Below are 16,488 nucleotides of genomic sequence, written 5' to 3'. Positions count from 1 at the left end.
GAAAGGAAAGGAAAGGAAAGGAAAGGAAAGGAAAGGAAAGGAAAGGAAAGGAAAGGAAAGGAAAGGAAAGGAGAGAGGAAGGAAGGAAGGAAGGAAGAAAGGAAGGAAGGAAGGAAGGAAAAGAAAAGAGAGAAAGAAAAGTGAAGCCCACATGAAGTGAGGAAGTTTAAAAATCTTGGCCATAGCAGCTTGTGATTTCTCTTCCTCTTGGATTGTGAAGTCTATAGATAATGAAATCTGGTGCTATTGTGACAACAACCTTCCTGATACTGAGGAAGGTGGAGAAAAGCAAAGATATGCGAATGAGGATGGGAAAAGAGAGAAAAAGAAAGGCCTGATGATCTCTTTGAACCCCTGAATCCAGCTATCTCTGAGACTGGGATATCCCTAGAATTCTCAGTTATAATAGCCAATTTATTTCCTTTTCTATGGCCAGTTTGAATTGGGTTTCTGTCCCTTACAACTAAATGACTCCTCATTGAGACCTGTTCTTAAAAATTCTTAAATATTACTGAGACAGAAGGTCAAGAGTCATGAAAAGCTCTAAACTTCTATTCGTCCATTATAAGCACCTTACATTTAGGGGGATTTAAAATAAGCATGAAAATCAAATGTAATTTTTCAAATTTTGAAGCCATACCCACTCATGAGGCAAACCAAATACAGCCACGGTCAGCTTAAATGACTAGATCATGTGCTGCACTCCACTTCCCAGTCCTTCTTTAAAGACTCCATAATGGCAGCTGGAGATTCTCTACTCAAACAAATAGTTACACATCAAGGGCAATACCAAGTCTGCCAAGTATAATGCACGTGGACGTACTTCTGTGAAGAAGATACGTGAAAACACAATAGAGCACGTGAATATTCTGAGATGCTAACACATGAGAGAGAAGTCTTTAATACAGAATAAATGACTAAAGGAAAGCTTTGTCTTCTGGTATGCTAAAAAATACAGAGTGAACATATTTCCCATAAATTAAGGAGTTAATTTGAACTTTAGGCTCTTATTACTTCTTAGAAGCACATGGGGTAGTGATTTACGCATTAATTCACTATTTTTTAGGAAACCCAATAAGAAAATGGCTTCATCTCTTTTCCCTTCCCTTAAAATAATACAACCAACCAAACTGAATTACTACCCTATGTTAATCTCAGTGTAATCATAGTGACTCTTCTGTTCCTGTTAGCTTTGGCATTGGGGTTTGTTACTACACTAAAAATTTGTACTGGAATGATATCAGAAAGGCTGGTCTCTACAGCTCTCAGATTATTGAAGTGCCAGATGAAAACATAGTCTCTAACTCAGCTAACTCTCAATTAGTCCTGCTAATAAGTAATTCAAAATTCTATTTTTCTAATTAATCATTTAGCAAACATCCATTTAGTGTTCATTTTGAGAATGTAAAAATAAGTAAAATATAGAAACTGACCCCTCAAGAAGCTCACATTCTAGCTGTTATGAAGGAAAGGTTTCCAAATAGAGCATGATAGAATTAATAAATGCTAAAACACAGCTGTGACAACAGAGTCCAAAAATAAACCATACACATACAGTCAGTTGATTTTTCAATGAAGGTGCCAATAAGAATGGGGAGAGGCCAGTCAGCGGTAAGGAGAGAAAGTAAGGAGTGTTGGAGCAGTCAGTCTACCTGAGAAGTGAAGATCCTGAAGTAACATAATTCACATATTATGTTGCTATTATTAGCTACAGGATAAAACTAGACTTCTGAAAGCCTCTTCTCATAAAATTTAGAATGGAGCTAAGACAGGTCAGAAGCTTGGGCCGCTGAGGGAGACTTACCCTCATGATCAATATTTGGCTGGGGGATGGGAGGTGGCAGGTGGGCATAAACCATCCTTTCCCCCTGTGAGAATACCCAGGGGAGCTTCTGGTACTGTGCCTCCACAGGGAGGCATCCTCTATCCCTGGATGTCTTCATGGGAAACTCTGGGGTACTGGGAAACCCAGATCTGCATCTGAGATCATGCTGTATTGTCTCCAGCTTAGAGTAACTAAATATCACCTCCTGCAGTTGTGTCTGTTAGCTTCTCTCTCACCCCTTTGAGAACGACACACTTAATTATTCTCAAGTTGAGATGATCTTCATAAGCTAGCTCTCTGTCCCAAACTACTGCATTGCTGCCCAATGTTCTTCTTTATGACTACATGCAGAAGGCAATTCTGAAGAGCTGCTTTGACCTGAGATCTAGCTCTGGTCTAGGGGCATAAAAGGAAGCCCTGTGTTAATATATTTGATGCAGAGCTAATATAAGTTTCCCATATAGTTAACCTCAATACCTGTCATCTGGGTTGTTGCATCTCTTTCTGACTCTGCTATTCCATCCTTTAAACATTTTGACCTTTTTTCTTGATGACTAGGTCCCTCTCCCAATCACTGCAAAGCCTTTTGTATCTTTTGTAGCCTCCCTGAGTGTATCATCTAAGAATATCTCATACATTGTTTAGTCCACTGCTCTATGCACAGCTTCATCTGTTGGATGTCACTCTGGTGAGGGTGATCCTGCATTCCAGACTATGACTTCCGTAGCTCAGAACCACTGGCCAATGCTTCAGACACCACACTGAGAGGAGGTTCTCCTCACTGGGTCTCTATCCTTTGTTTGTGGCTTTTCACTTGGGATCTTGATCCTGCTACTAGCTCCTCTGGATGCCTCCTATGCCCCCTAGGCTTGGTTAAGCACAGTGCCTTCTTGCACCACTTAGGAGATACTATCTCAGACCTCACATGTCTGTTCAGAAGGAAAGGAATGAAAGAATGAAGCAACAGGAGGTATGAGGCTTATTTAAAAAGAGAAGCATCTTTGTTATAACAGCAAGAGTGCCCAGTTGTCTCAGATTCCCGGTTCAGAGCGTTAGGGGAAGATTTAGAGGGAAGACCCATGCCAACCCTATAGGAGCCTGCTAGTTAGCCACACTCTGGTCACAGTACAGAGTCTGCAGTCAGCCCTGCACTTAGTGGAAAAGCCTCTAAGACAACGAGACCCACACTGCTACAGAGGGCACTTGTGCTAACTATCAACACAATCAGCTTTGGCAATCATCAGCCATTTAAGAAAAAGCAATACCCATGAAAAAGAAAGGCCAAGAGGAACATATAAGACAGGTCATACCTGAGGATAGATAATTCACAGGAATAATTTTTAAAATTCTAATTAATAATGCACAAATAAATTTAAATGAGATACTGTATCTGTAAAACACAAAAGACTATTATGAAAAAGGACAATCAGAAAAATGCAGATTTACTGGAAATTAAAAATAATTGTCAAAATAAAAAAATTTATGAATGGACTAAATATTATTAATTGGGCTTATGGTCAAAATTAGTAATACAGGAGAAAAGATGGGAGAAATCTCCTATAACTTCAATCAAAAAGACAAACAGCTTAGAAGAGGCACAGAAGACAGATCTGGGAGGTCTCTACATAGTTCTACTAAAATTCCAAATGCAGAAGTGAATTGGATAAAGAAGCTTTTTAAAGAATGAAGAAAAAAGTATAATTAATTAAAGTATAATTAAATTGTTTCATCTATAGAGCCATAATTGCTTCTATTTAAATAACCCAATATATAATCCAGAAAGAGAAATAATTATGTAACTAACATTTATTAAGCACTTCCAACCTGAGATGCTGATCTAAATATTAACTCATACAATGCTCATAAAAACTCCATTTATTCCATTATTTATGTGAGCCAACTGAGGCATAGAGACATTCAGTAGCTTGTCCAAGGTATAAGCAGGTATATTATATGGTAGCGCTGGGAACGGAAACCAGGCAGTATGACTCCAGAGCCCATGGTCAAATTTAGATACATCCGGAATTCCAAAAATAAAGAGAAAATTCTAAAAAATTTCAAAACAAGAAGAAAAGAAAGAACTTAAAACAAGACAAAAATCAGACTGCCATACTTACTAGCAAACTTGGATGACAGGAGATATTAAGGTAATGACTTCATTTAAAGTCCTGAAGAAAAATGATTTTGCAACTAGAATTCTATACACCCAAACTCCTGAATTATGATGGAAAAATACTTTTCACAAAGACGCAAATTTAACTACATTTGTTCTTCATGTGAAAAAGTTACACAATGAGGCAATACAAAAAAGCAAAAAAGGAAACAAGAAAGATAATAACTAACAGGAAAGAAGCAGTGGTAGCTGACCATGCAAAGAGCAAAAAAAAAATCAGTGGAGAATCCCCTGGACCTTGATTCTTGTGACAGCTTCCTTCAAGTGGCACTTAGACACAGGGCACTGCATTTCCTTCTCCATGGGTCCAATTGCACCATTTGGTGTATAATCAATAATCAGTACATTCACAGCATCATCATTACAATGCTGTAAGATTGGGTTGAAGTTTTAAAAAATTCAACATATAGGACAGACACAGTGGCTCACGCCTGTAATCCCAGCACTTTGGGAGGCTGAGGTGGGAGTATCACTTGAGGTCAGAAGTTTGAGATCAGCCTGGGCAATGTAGTAAGACCCTGTCTCAACAAAAATATTGCAAATTAGTTGGGCGTGGGGGCCTGAAACAGGAGGATCACTTGAGCCCAAGAGTTCAAGATTGTAGCGAGCTGTGATCATGCCACTGCACTCCAGACTGGGTGACAGAGTAAGACTCTGTCTCAAAAAAAAAAAATCTGAGCCAGGTGTAGTGGCTCACACTTGTAATCCCAACACTTTGGGGGGTTAAGGCTGGAGGACTGCTTGAGCCTAAAAGTCTGAGGCCAGCTTGGACAACATGGCAAGACCCTGCCTCTACAAAAAACTTAAAAATTAGCCTGGCATGGTGGTGGGTGTCTATGGTCCTAGCTACTGAAGAGGCTGAGGTGGGAGGATCACTTGATTCCAAGAGGTCAAGGCTGCACAGTGACCCATGTTTGTATCACTGCACTCCAGCCTGGAAAACAGAGCAAGACCCTGTCTCTGAAAGAAAAAAACAACAACAAAACATATAGAACAAACATACATGACAAAAATAACCCAACAGAATATAGAGTAACAACCCCAACAATTGAAAAATAACATAAAAATGGAAGAGGAGATGAGAGATGCGCAGATTTCTTCCTTTGTTATAGTGTGGAATCAACAGATTCTATCTAAAAAGTTGACAAATCAAGAGACAGAAGTATTAAAGAAATGTAAATATTTAAAGTTATAATGGAAACCACTAGAATAACAACTAAAAAAGAAATAGCTAAAAGTGAACTCAGAATTAGGGAAGAATTTATATCTTTCATTTAAAATCCTCCTGAGTGATCTAATTTATTTTATTATATGCAGTACTAAAATTTTTAATATGCAGTTTAAAAATAAAATATTAATTAAAGGACACTTTCAGAAATAGAGGATTAGTTAAATTAGTTGTAGCACTTCTAGTTAAAAGAGTGACATATGGCTATTGGAATGAATGAGCTAGGTTCACAAGTATTGGCATGCAGAGCAGATCAAGCTGTTATGTTTAGAGGGAAAAGGTATAAAGCAAGAAGACTGATGATCCCACTTATGTCAAATTATATTTATGTTTACGCACAGAGAGAGGTTTAGAAGGTACAAATTGTTGAGACTGGAGGCAAGCAAGAGGAAAAGAAAGCTGTTGTTTTTTACTTTCCACTTCCATATTGCTTATATTTTTATAATGAGCAGTATCATTTAAATAATTAAAACAATTAAGAACAGTGACATAGTTTAAAAAAACAAAACACACTTCACTACTACTGACTGTGGACTTGGTCCAGGTGTTACATCTAATTCCTGCAGAGTGTGGTAATTCCATCAGTATTAAAAAAAAAAAAATAAAGGACCTCTTTCTCAAATTATTCAAACACAAGTACAAGCCTCAGAGTAACAAATCCTGACAGTACATTACTGTGACTAATATTCCTCCAATCAAGGGTTTCATTATGACATGCCCTTAATCATTACTAGAAATTAATGAGATAGGTCATGAGGGCCATATAAAGAAAGGACTACCAACTTTAAGAGAAATGTTTCAGCCCACACCGGAGCAATAATCTCCACAATAGTAACAAACACGGTATTCTGGGTCTTCCTCCCTCCATAATTAACCATGATACAAATCCCCACTTCTTCAAAGCATGCATGCAACTACACAGTATCAAGAACAGATGTTCTAAAGCTGGAGGAATCACATTAGCATACTTCAAACTGTACCACAAGGCCACAGAAACCAAAACAGCATGGTACTGGTACAAAAACAGACACACAGACCAATGGAACAGAATAGAGAGCCCAGGAACAAAGATGCACACCTACAACCATCTGATCTTGGAGAAAGTTGACAAAAACAAGCAATGGGGAAATTAAATAAATGGTGCTGGGATAACTGGCTAACCACATGTAGAAGACTGAAACTGGACCCCTTTCTGACCCATATACAAAAATCAACCCAAGATGGATTAAAGACTTAAATGTAAAACCAAAAACTATAAAATCCCTGGAAGATAACCTAGAAAATTCTACTCTGAATGTAGGGACTGGCAAAGATTCCATGATAAAGATGCCAAAAGCAATTTCAACAAAAACAAAAATTGACAAACTGAACCAAATTAAACAAAAGAGTTTTGCACAACAGAACAAACTATCAACAGAGTAAAGAGACAACCTACAGAATGAGAGAAAATATTTGCAAATGCACCCGACAAAGGTCTGATATCCATAATCTATAAGGAACTTAAACAAAAAACAACCCCATTAAAAAGTGGGCAAAGGACATGAACAGTCACTTTTCAAAAGAAGACATATGCACAGCCAACAAGCATATGAAAAAAACGCTTAACATCACTAATCATTAGAGAAATACAAATCAAAACTACAATGAGATACCATCTCACAACAGTCAGAATGGATATTAAAAAGTCACAAAACAACATGCTAAAGAGGTTGTGGAAAAAAGGGAACGCTTATATACTGTTGGTGGGAATGTAAATTAGTTCAGCCATTGTGGAAAGCAGTTTGGCAATTTCTCAAAGAACTTAAAACAGACCTATCATCAGACTCGGCAATCTCATTACTGTGTATATACCCAAAAGATTATCAATCAGTCTACCATAAAGACACATGTGTGTGTATGTTCATTACAGCACTATTCACAATAGCAAAGGCATGGACTCAACCTAAACTCCCATCAACAGTAGACTAAATAAAGAAAATGGGGTAGGCATGGCCAGGTACAGTGGCTCACGCCTGTAATTCCAGCACTTTGGGAGGCCAAGGCAGGCGGATCATGAGGTCAGGAGATCAAGACCATCCTGGCTAACACGGTGAAACCCTGTCTCTACTAAAAATACAAAAAATTAGCTGGGCATGGTGGCAGGCGCGTGTAGTGCCAGCTACTTGGGAGGCTGAGGCAGGAGAATGGAGTGAACCTGGGAGGTAGAGCTTGCAGTGAGCCAAGATTGCGCCACTGCACTCCAGCCCGGGTGACTGAGCGAGATTCCGTCTCCAAAAAAAAAAAAAGAAAAGAAAAAAATGGGGTACATATACACCATGGAATACTACAGAACCATAAAAAAGAACAAGATTATGCTCTTTGCTGCAACAAAGATGGAGCCAGAGGCCATTAACTTAAGCAAACTAATGCAGGGGCAGAAAACCAAATAGTGCATACTCTCACTTGTAATTGGGAGCTAAACGTTGGGTACACATGGACACAAAGAAGGGAACAACAGACATTGGGGCCTACTTGAGGGCGGAGGGTGGAAGGAGCATAAGAATTGAAAAATTACTTAATGAGTAATATGCTTATTACCTGAGTTTCAAAATAATCTGTACACCAAAACCTGAGACACACAATTTATCTATCTAACAAACTTGTGCATGTACCCCTGAGGCGAAGCTAAAAGACAAAAAAAAAAAAAAGAACAAATATTCTAAGAAGAAAAAAGTCATTTAAAAATTGTGAAATCTGACTTCATTACCACAGTTAAGAAAGTCAAATTGCAGTATAAACAGACTCCAGGGACAGAAAACTGCAATAATCTCAAATTTCCAATTCAATGCAATGTCCTCCCAGAAATCCAAGGAGGAAGAAAAATTTTCCTGTTGGGCAAACGTCTTCAGAGGCACAACTGCTTGGACAGGGACAGACTTTCACGACTTAAATTAACAGGTGTAAGAGATAACCAAGTAATTAAAATTCATTATCAAGATTATTTCAGTAATAAACATAAAACAATCTAACATTGATCTCCAAAGACTGAACTGAGTTTATCTAACACCAAGTAAAAGGAGTTTGATATGAAAGAAGACAGAGCTTGATATGAAAGAAAACAATGACAAATTTGGTTTGCACAATTTTTTTTTCAAAAATGTTTTGGTTTGGACATAAATAAGATGGTCCCTTTGAATGTATGTAGTTTCCATTAATTTGCTTCACCTTTGGATTACAAAATGTTTTAGGCCCTTTGTGTTGCTGTAACAGAATATTAGGATTGGGTCACCTACAATGAGCAGAGATTTTATTTCTTATAGTTCTGGAGACGGGGAAGTCTAAGATGGAAGGGCCTGCATCTGGAAAAGACCTCTTGCTACATGATCCCATGGCAGAGGCACAAGAGGGAGAGTGAGAGCAAGAGAGATAGACGGAAGGAAGCCAAACTCATTCTTTTATCAGGAACCTAACCCCTGAAATACTGGCATTAATCCATTAATGACCTAATCACCTCTTAAAGGTACCATTTCTCAATACTTTCGCATTGGGGATTAAGTTTCCACATCAACTTTGGGAGATGCACATGAACCATAGCATATAAAAGAAAAGGATGTGATCTTATGATAAAATGTTGAATATAAGAATTTAAGGGTGGGTGCGGTGTATCACGCCTGTAATCCCAACACTGTGGGAGGCGAAGGAAGGTGAATAGCTTAAGCCCAGGAGTTCAAGACCAGCCTGGGTAATGTGGTGAAACCTTGTCTTTAAAAAAAATACAAAAATTGACAGACATGATGGCGCACACCTGTAGTTGGGAGGCTAAGGCGGGAGAATCAGGTGAGCCCAGGAGGTGGAAGTCGCAGTCCCGAGATCATGCCATTGCACTCCAGCCTGGGTGACAAAGTGAGATTCTCATTAAAAAAAAAAAAAAAAAAAAAAGAATTTAGATCAGATGGGGACGGAAAGGCTGAATGACGATAAAGAACACTATTTTATACTCCACTGGTAGAAAAGCAGGGTATAAATGATTACTGAAGAATATAATCTTATTTTATTTCAAGCAGCTTCTGAATCATAGTCATTAAAATAGTTTCCATAAACATGATTTTCTTCATTGTCACTAACATCACCACTGCCTTGAACATGCAATAAAAAATTGCAGCCTAAAATAATTTCAGAAGACAAGATGTTTTTAATAGATTGTCCTCAATTTGGAGTTCCTTCTTCTTCTGCGGACCTTATAATCATGATTTATTTACCTTTAGGTGTGATGAAACATTTTCTTTTCAAGTTTGGCACGTCTCACTTACAGATCTCTTCCAAATCTGCCATTCCTTAGGACTTGCCGCTGAAGCCTTCAGTGTAACTGCCTGCAACCGTGTAAGTCTGTGTAGTCCAGACTGTCACTAACTAGCCAGACAAACTGGGGCAAGGTTACCTGACTTCATCACACCTGCATTTCCTCAATACATAATAGAACAAGATTAAACTTTTCCTTAAGAGGGTCCTTTCTAGCTTATTTTTCCTCAAGTCTTTTTTTTTTTTCTTTTTGAGACAGAGTCTTATTCTGTCACCAGGCTGGAGTGCAGTGGTGCGATCTCGTCTCACCACAACCTCCGTGTCCTGGGGTTCAAGCGATTCTCCTGCCTCAGCTTCCTGAGCAGCTGGGATTACAGGCGCCGCCACCATGCCCAGCTAATTTTTGTATTTTTAGTAGAGACAAGGTTTCACCATTTTGGCCAGGCTGGTCTTGAACTCCTGACCTCAGGTGATCCACCCGCCTCAGCCTCCCAAAGTGCTAGGCGTGATTATAGGCGTGAGCCACCGCACCCAGCCTTTTCCTCAACTTTTAACAGTTTATCATTGTATTACTTTACACTGCTGTGGAAGGGAAAAGATATTCATAGAAACTAAAACAGAATTAAAAAAACACAACACTGTCTTAATATATACATGTAATTTTAAAATCACTTTCCTCTTATTCCTCAGGGATGCAGTAACTTCAACAAACAAAGTAATATCAAGTTCTGAATCAGGGGAATTGGCAGAAGTTCAGATGATGAGCTAAATGCCTCAACATTGACAGAAACTTAGACAAATTGTACATTCATCCTGTCACATGATCTGACTAATTTCCAAGATTTCTGGGTTGGGGAAGTAAAGAGCATTTTCTACAATACTACCCTGCGGAGGCAGAAGTAACGACTCTCTAATTCTGTTCTACAGTTAGTGGGCTACGCAACTCTCTTGATAATGCAGCATTTGAATGGCAAAATGAACAGACCCCAAATATAGTAAGGCCAATGCAAAGGAAAAATGCCAGAGCACAGTGATTTGACTCTTCTTCTTCTTCTTTTTTTTTGAGACAGAGTCTTGGTCTGTCGCCCAGGCTGGAGTGCAGTGGCGCAGTCTCGAATTGCTGCAACCTCTGCCTCCTGGGTTCAAGCAATTCTCCGCCTCAGCCTCTCAAGTAGCAGGGATTACAGGTGCCCGCCACCATGCCTAGCTAATTGTTTTGTATTTTTACTAGAGATGGGGTTTCACCATGTTGGCCAGGTTGGTTTCGAATTCCTGACCTCAAGTGATCCACCTGCCTTGGCCTCCCAAAGTGCTAGGATTACAGGTGTGAGCCACTGCTCCCAGCCTTCTTTTAAATCCATGTTTTCCACTCAAAACACATTCTTGTTATTTGACATCTAAAAACATAATCTTCACAAATGCAGGTTTAGAATTGAAAAGATATATACAGGCTGGGCGTGGTGGCTCACACCTGTAATCCCAGCACTTTGGGAGGCTGAGGCAGGTGGATCACTTGAGGTCAGGAGTTCAAGACCAGCCTGGCCAACATGGTGAAACCCATCTCTACTAAAAATACCAAAATTAGCCAGGCGTGGTGGCATGTGCCTGTAATCCCAGCTACTTGGGAGGCTGAGGTAGGAGAATCACTTGAACCCGGGAGGGTAGAGGTTGCAGTAAGCTGAGATCACGCCACTGCACTCTAGCCTGGGTGACAGAGTGAGACTCTGTCTCAAAAGAAAAGAAAAGAAAAGAAAAGAAAAGAAAAGAAAAGAAAAGAAAAGAAAAGAAAAGAAAAGAAAAGAAAAGAAAAGAAAGGAAGGAAGAAAGAAAGAAAAGCTATATACTTATCAACACATAAAAGATTCACTTTTTTAGTTTAATCAGATGCTATAAAAGAAAAATGAATGCTGACCTACTTATTTTATGTGCCAAAGTTATTGAAAGAGATGGCTAAAGGGCAAATTATTTCTAGGTCAATATGTCCTTCACCAATAAGTGAATGTAGTCTAGCACTATTTCTATTAAGAAGGCCAAAACTAGCCTGACCAACATGGCGAAACTCCAACCCTACTACAAATACAAAAAAGTAAGCAGGCGGTGCATGCCTGTAGTCCCAGCTACTCGGGAGGCTGAGACAGGAGAATCACTTGAACTCAAGAGGCAGAGGTTTCAGTGAGTCGAGATCACGCCATTGCACTCCAGTGTGGGTGGGAGAGTAAGATCTCCCATCTCAAATACAAACAAACAAAAAAAGAAGGCTGAAGCTTTAACAACAACAGACACTTAAACTTTTTCCATAATGTAAAAAAATGTATTACGTGTATTTCCTTAAATAAACTATGTTTTAGTCATTTCAACATTTTACAATTTTAGTGTAAACTGAATTTTTAATAAACTTTAAAACAATGGTGTAATCCACCATAATTGAAGATGCTAATCAACTATATCTTCACCTTCCCTCTTTGCCCTACATGGTGGGGTCTAGCTGCGGGAGTGAGGACAACAGATTGTCTTGAACTATCAGCTGTTTCAGCGTCACCTCAGCTAGAGAGCACCTAGCCTGAGGTCATGCCCCTTCCTGAGGCTGCCCATATCCAGTGATAGGGAAGAGAAGGCAGAGGACAGGTCCAGCCATTTCAGCCCAAGGAGACAGCAAAGTGGGAAATACTGTAGGCTCCACTGAGCCAACACCTTGGATTGACATTTTCTTCTGCTTCTTTCTATTTCTTATCAGCAGGTGTTGCACCCTAGTGACATGAATTTTGTGTTTAGATTTGGGTCCCATCCCCAAAATATCTCATTATGTATATGCAAATATTTCAAAGTCTGAAAACAATCCAAAATCCAAAACATTTCTGGTCCCAAGCATTTCAGATAAAGGATACTGAACCTGTATCAACGATTCTATCACCAATGATGTTAATCATAATCACAAGGTTACGGTAGTGTTTGCCAGTTTTTTCCACTGTAAAACAACACTGCTTTGAACTGTACAGGTTCGCTTATATATGGGTTTTCTTCCGCCTCTGCCGTCCATGAGGAGCAAAATTCCTCCTTTTGCTCCTCCTCCTCAGCCTACTCGATGTTAAGACAATAAGGAGGAAGACCTTTATGGTGATCTACTTCCAGTTAATGAATAGTAAATATATTTTCTCTTTTTATTCTTAATAGCGTTTTTTTCTCTCTGCCTCTTTTTTTTTTTTTTTAATGAGACGGAGTCTCATTCTGTCACCCAGACTGGAGTACAGTGGCACAATCTTGGCTCACTACAACCTCCACCTCCTGGGTTCAAATGCTTCTCCTGCCTCAGCCTGCTTACTTAGGATATAGGCTAAACTGCTATAACAAAAAGATCAAAAAGTAGACTTGAGCAAGACAGAATTCTGTTTCTCTTTCATTTATAAATTCAACAGTGCTATAGTTTGAATGTGTCCTTTAAAAGTTCATGTGTTGGCAACTTGGTGACCAATGCAACAGTGGTGGGAGGTGGGGGCTCTACCCTCATGAATGGATTAATGCTGTTACCATGGGAGTGGGTTAATTTCCATGGAAGTGGCTTTGTTATAAAAGGGAGCTCTCTCTTGCATATACTTCCTTTTGCCTTCTACCCTTCTGCCAGGGGATGACCCTCACCACCTCCTAGCACCATGGTCTTGGGCTTCCGAATCTCCAGAACTGTAAGAAATAAATTTCTTTTCTTTATAAATTACCCAGTCTGTGGTACCCTGTTATCACAGCAGAAAACAGACTAAAACAATGAATGGCTCAGAACTGCTAAAAGGGCTCAGCCACCTTCAAAACATCTGTGGTCTAAGTTGGCGGCCCAGTTCTCCTGATTTCCCAGCCAAAGGGAAGGGACAAAGTACCAGGAGAGCACACATTCCCTTTTAAGGGTATGATCCAGAAGTGGTACATATTACTTCATCCACATCTTACTGTTCACAGCTTAGTTACCTGGCCTCTCCAACATGCAAAAGAGGACCAGAAGTCATATGCCTGGATAAAATTCAGGAGGTCCTATCACTAAAATAAAGAAGGGGGCCAGGCACAGTGGCTCACCTGAGGTCAGGAGTTCAAGACCAGCCTGGCCAACATGGTGAAACCCCATCTCTACTAAAAATACAAAAATTAGCTGGGTGTGGTGATGGGTGCCTGTAATCCCAGCTACTCGGGAGGCTGAGGCAGAAGAATCGCTTGAACCCAGGAAGCAGAGGTTGCAGTGAGCCAAGATCATGTCACAGCACACCAGTCTGGGTGACAAAGCAAGACTCTGTCTCCAAAAAAAAAAAAAAAAAAAGTAACTAAGTAACGAAAATGTAAGATTACACCCCATAAAATAAAACAGGAATCCATGAGTTCACAATCAAGTAAATAAATACATGGAAAAACAAATGAGAAGAGAAAGCTCTTCCTTACAGTAGAATACCAATTTAAAAAATTATTAAAGAATCATGGAATTAGAAAATTACCACTTGGCAATACATAACGCTAACTTATGCAGAGAAGATATATCAATAAACAATAAAACCAGGCCAGGCACAGTGGTTCCCACCTATAATGCCAGCACTTTGGGAGGCCAAGACAGGAGGATTGCTGGAGGTCAGGAGTTTGAGACCAGCCTGGACAACATAGTGAGATCCTGTATGACAAATTAAAAAACTATCCAGGCACAGTTGCATGCACCTGTAGCCCTAACTAGTGGTAAGGCTGAGGGCTGAGACGGGAAGAATATTTGAGCACAGGAGGTGAAGGCTGCAGAGAGCAATGATTACACCACTGTACTCCAACTTGGGCAACAGAGCAAGACCTTATCTCTAAGAAGAAATAAATGAATAAATACACACATTTTTAAAAAATGCTAAAACCTCCTCATTAGTATAGTGGCAAGTAAAAATAAATAAATAAAAATATAAAAACAAAAGAATAAATGCTAAAACCTATGGGTGAAAGTTAGATGACAAATCAGATGGTCTCAGAGTAACTCCCTGTGTTAATCTGTTTTGTGTTGCTATAAAGGAATACCGGAGGCTTGGTAATTTATAAAGAAAAGATGTTTATTTGGCTCATGGTTCTACAGGCTATACAAGCATGGTACCTCAGCTTCTGATGAAGCCTCAGGAAGCTTTTAGTCACGACAGAAGGGGAGGGAAGCAAGTGGATCACATGGCGAGTAAGGAAACAAAAGAGAAGCCAGGCTCTCTCAAACAAGCTCTCACATGAACTAACAGAGGGAGAAGTCACTTACTACTGTGGAGAAGGCATTAGGACATTCATGAGGGGTCTGTTCCCATGACCCCAACACCCCCCAACAGGCCCCATCTCCAACAATGGGAATCACATTTCAACAAGAGATATGGAGGGGACAAATACCCAAACGATACCACTCCCTGAAAATGTTTATTAATTACAATGGGAAAAGACTAACTTTACTTGGGGAGAAATCTCACAAACACAAGCTTACTGAATGATCAAATAACATCCCCAGTGACAGGATAAGTGAACATCATGTGCCACCTGAGGGGAGAAGAGTACTACATTATTTCTATAATATGACAGCCAAAATTCTATGACCTTAATCAAATAATGAAACATCAGACAAACTCAAACTGAAGGGCAGTCTCCAAAATAACCCATAATCTTCAAAAGCATCAAACCCATCAAGGTCAAAAAAGGACTAGGAATTGTTCTGGAATAAAGGAGCCTGAAAGGATATGACAGTGAAATGCCAGGCTTGGATCCCTGTGCTACAAAGGACGTTATGAGGACAAGTTGATAAAGCCTAAACAGGATCTCGTGGTGAAGGGTATATGGGAATTCTTCATACTGTTCTTATGACTTTTATGTAGGTTTGAAATTTCTATAAAATAAAAATAAATTTTTGGCTGGGCACAGTGGCACATGCCAGTAATCCTAGAACTTTGGGAGGCCACTGGAGGCCGCCAGGAGTTTGAGATCAGCCTGAGCAACATGGTGAAACCTTCATCTCTACTAAAAATACAAAACTTAGACGGGCATGGTGGTGCACGCCTGTAATCCCAACTACTCAGAAGGCTGAGGCATAAGAATTGCTTGAACCCCAGAGGCAGAGGTTGCAGTGAACCGAGACTGTGCCACTGCACTCCAGCCTGGGCAACAGAGCAAGACCCTGTGTCAAAAAAAAGTAAAAAAAAAAAAAAAATCACTCTCATTAATTACTATAGTCTGAATGTGTCCTCCAAAATATATATGTTGAAACTTAATGGCCAATGTGAAAGTATTAGGAGGTAGGATGTTTAGGAAACTATTAAATCTTGAGGGCAGAGCCCTCATAAGCCAGACTAGGGCCCTTATAAAATGGTGTAAAAGGATGGGTTCACTCTCTTCCACTCTTCTGTCATATGAGAACACCCAGACAGTGCCATCCATGAGCAATGAGGCTTTATCAGACACCGAATACGCCAGCACCTTGATCTTAGACTTTCCAGCCTTTAGAACTGTGAGAACATGAATTTCAATTCTTTATAAATTAAATTACCTAGTCTCAGGTATATTGTTGTAGCAGCACAAACAGACTAAGACACTGATGTTATGAAATCCTGTACCTATTGCAAGATTTTCCATTTTTCTTGGTAATAAATTTGCATCATGGATAGTTTATGAGAAAATGTGTAAAAGAGACTAAATGCTATTGACTCATTGGATAGGAATAAACATTAGCATTAAATGAAGAACGTTACTTGAATATGGATTAATCTTACATGTGGTTAGTTCATCAATGAATATTTTTTGCATCAGGATGAATTTTATTTCTTTATACAACCCATACCTATGGGGCTGCATCTCTTTATTTATTTATTCTTATATTGTCTCTTTTAATGCTTACCATAAACCTGTAAGTGCTATTTTTTTTTTTTTTTTTAATTTTTTGAGACAGAGTCTTTCTCTTGTTGCCCAGGCTGGAGTACAATGGCATGATTTTAGCTCACTGCAACCTCTGCCTACTGG

General features: G+C 39.4%; 1 protein-coding gene across 4 annotated transcripts in view; it reads right to left on the bottom strand.

Moving 5' to 3' along the window:
- Positions 1 to 16,488, bottom strand: part of TTC27 (tetratricopeptide repeat domain 27) — a 191,910-nt gene that overhangs the window by 96,653 nt on the left and 78,769 nt on the right. The window lies entirely within an intron of this gene.

Source organism: Piliocolobus tephrosceles, chromosome 15 (genome assembly GCF_002776525.5).
Source record: "Piliocolobus tephrosceles isolate RC106 chromosome 15, ASM277652v3, whole genome shotgun sequence".
Classification (NCBI taxonomy): domain Eukaryota; kingdom Metazoa; phylum Chordata; class Mammalia; order Primates; family Cercopithecidae; genus Piliocolobus; species Piliocolobus tephrosceles.
This window is presented reverse-complemented; position numbering and strand designations above follow the sequence as displayed.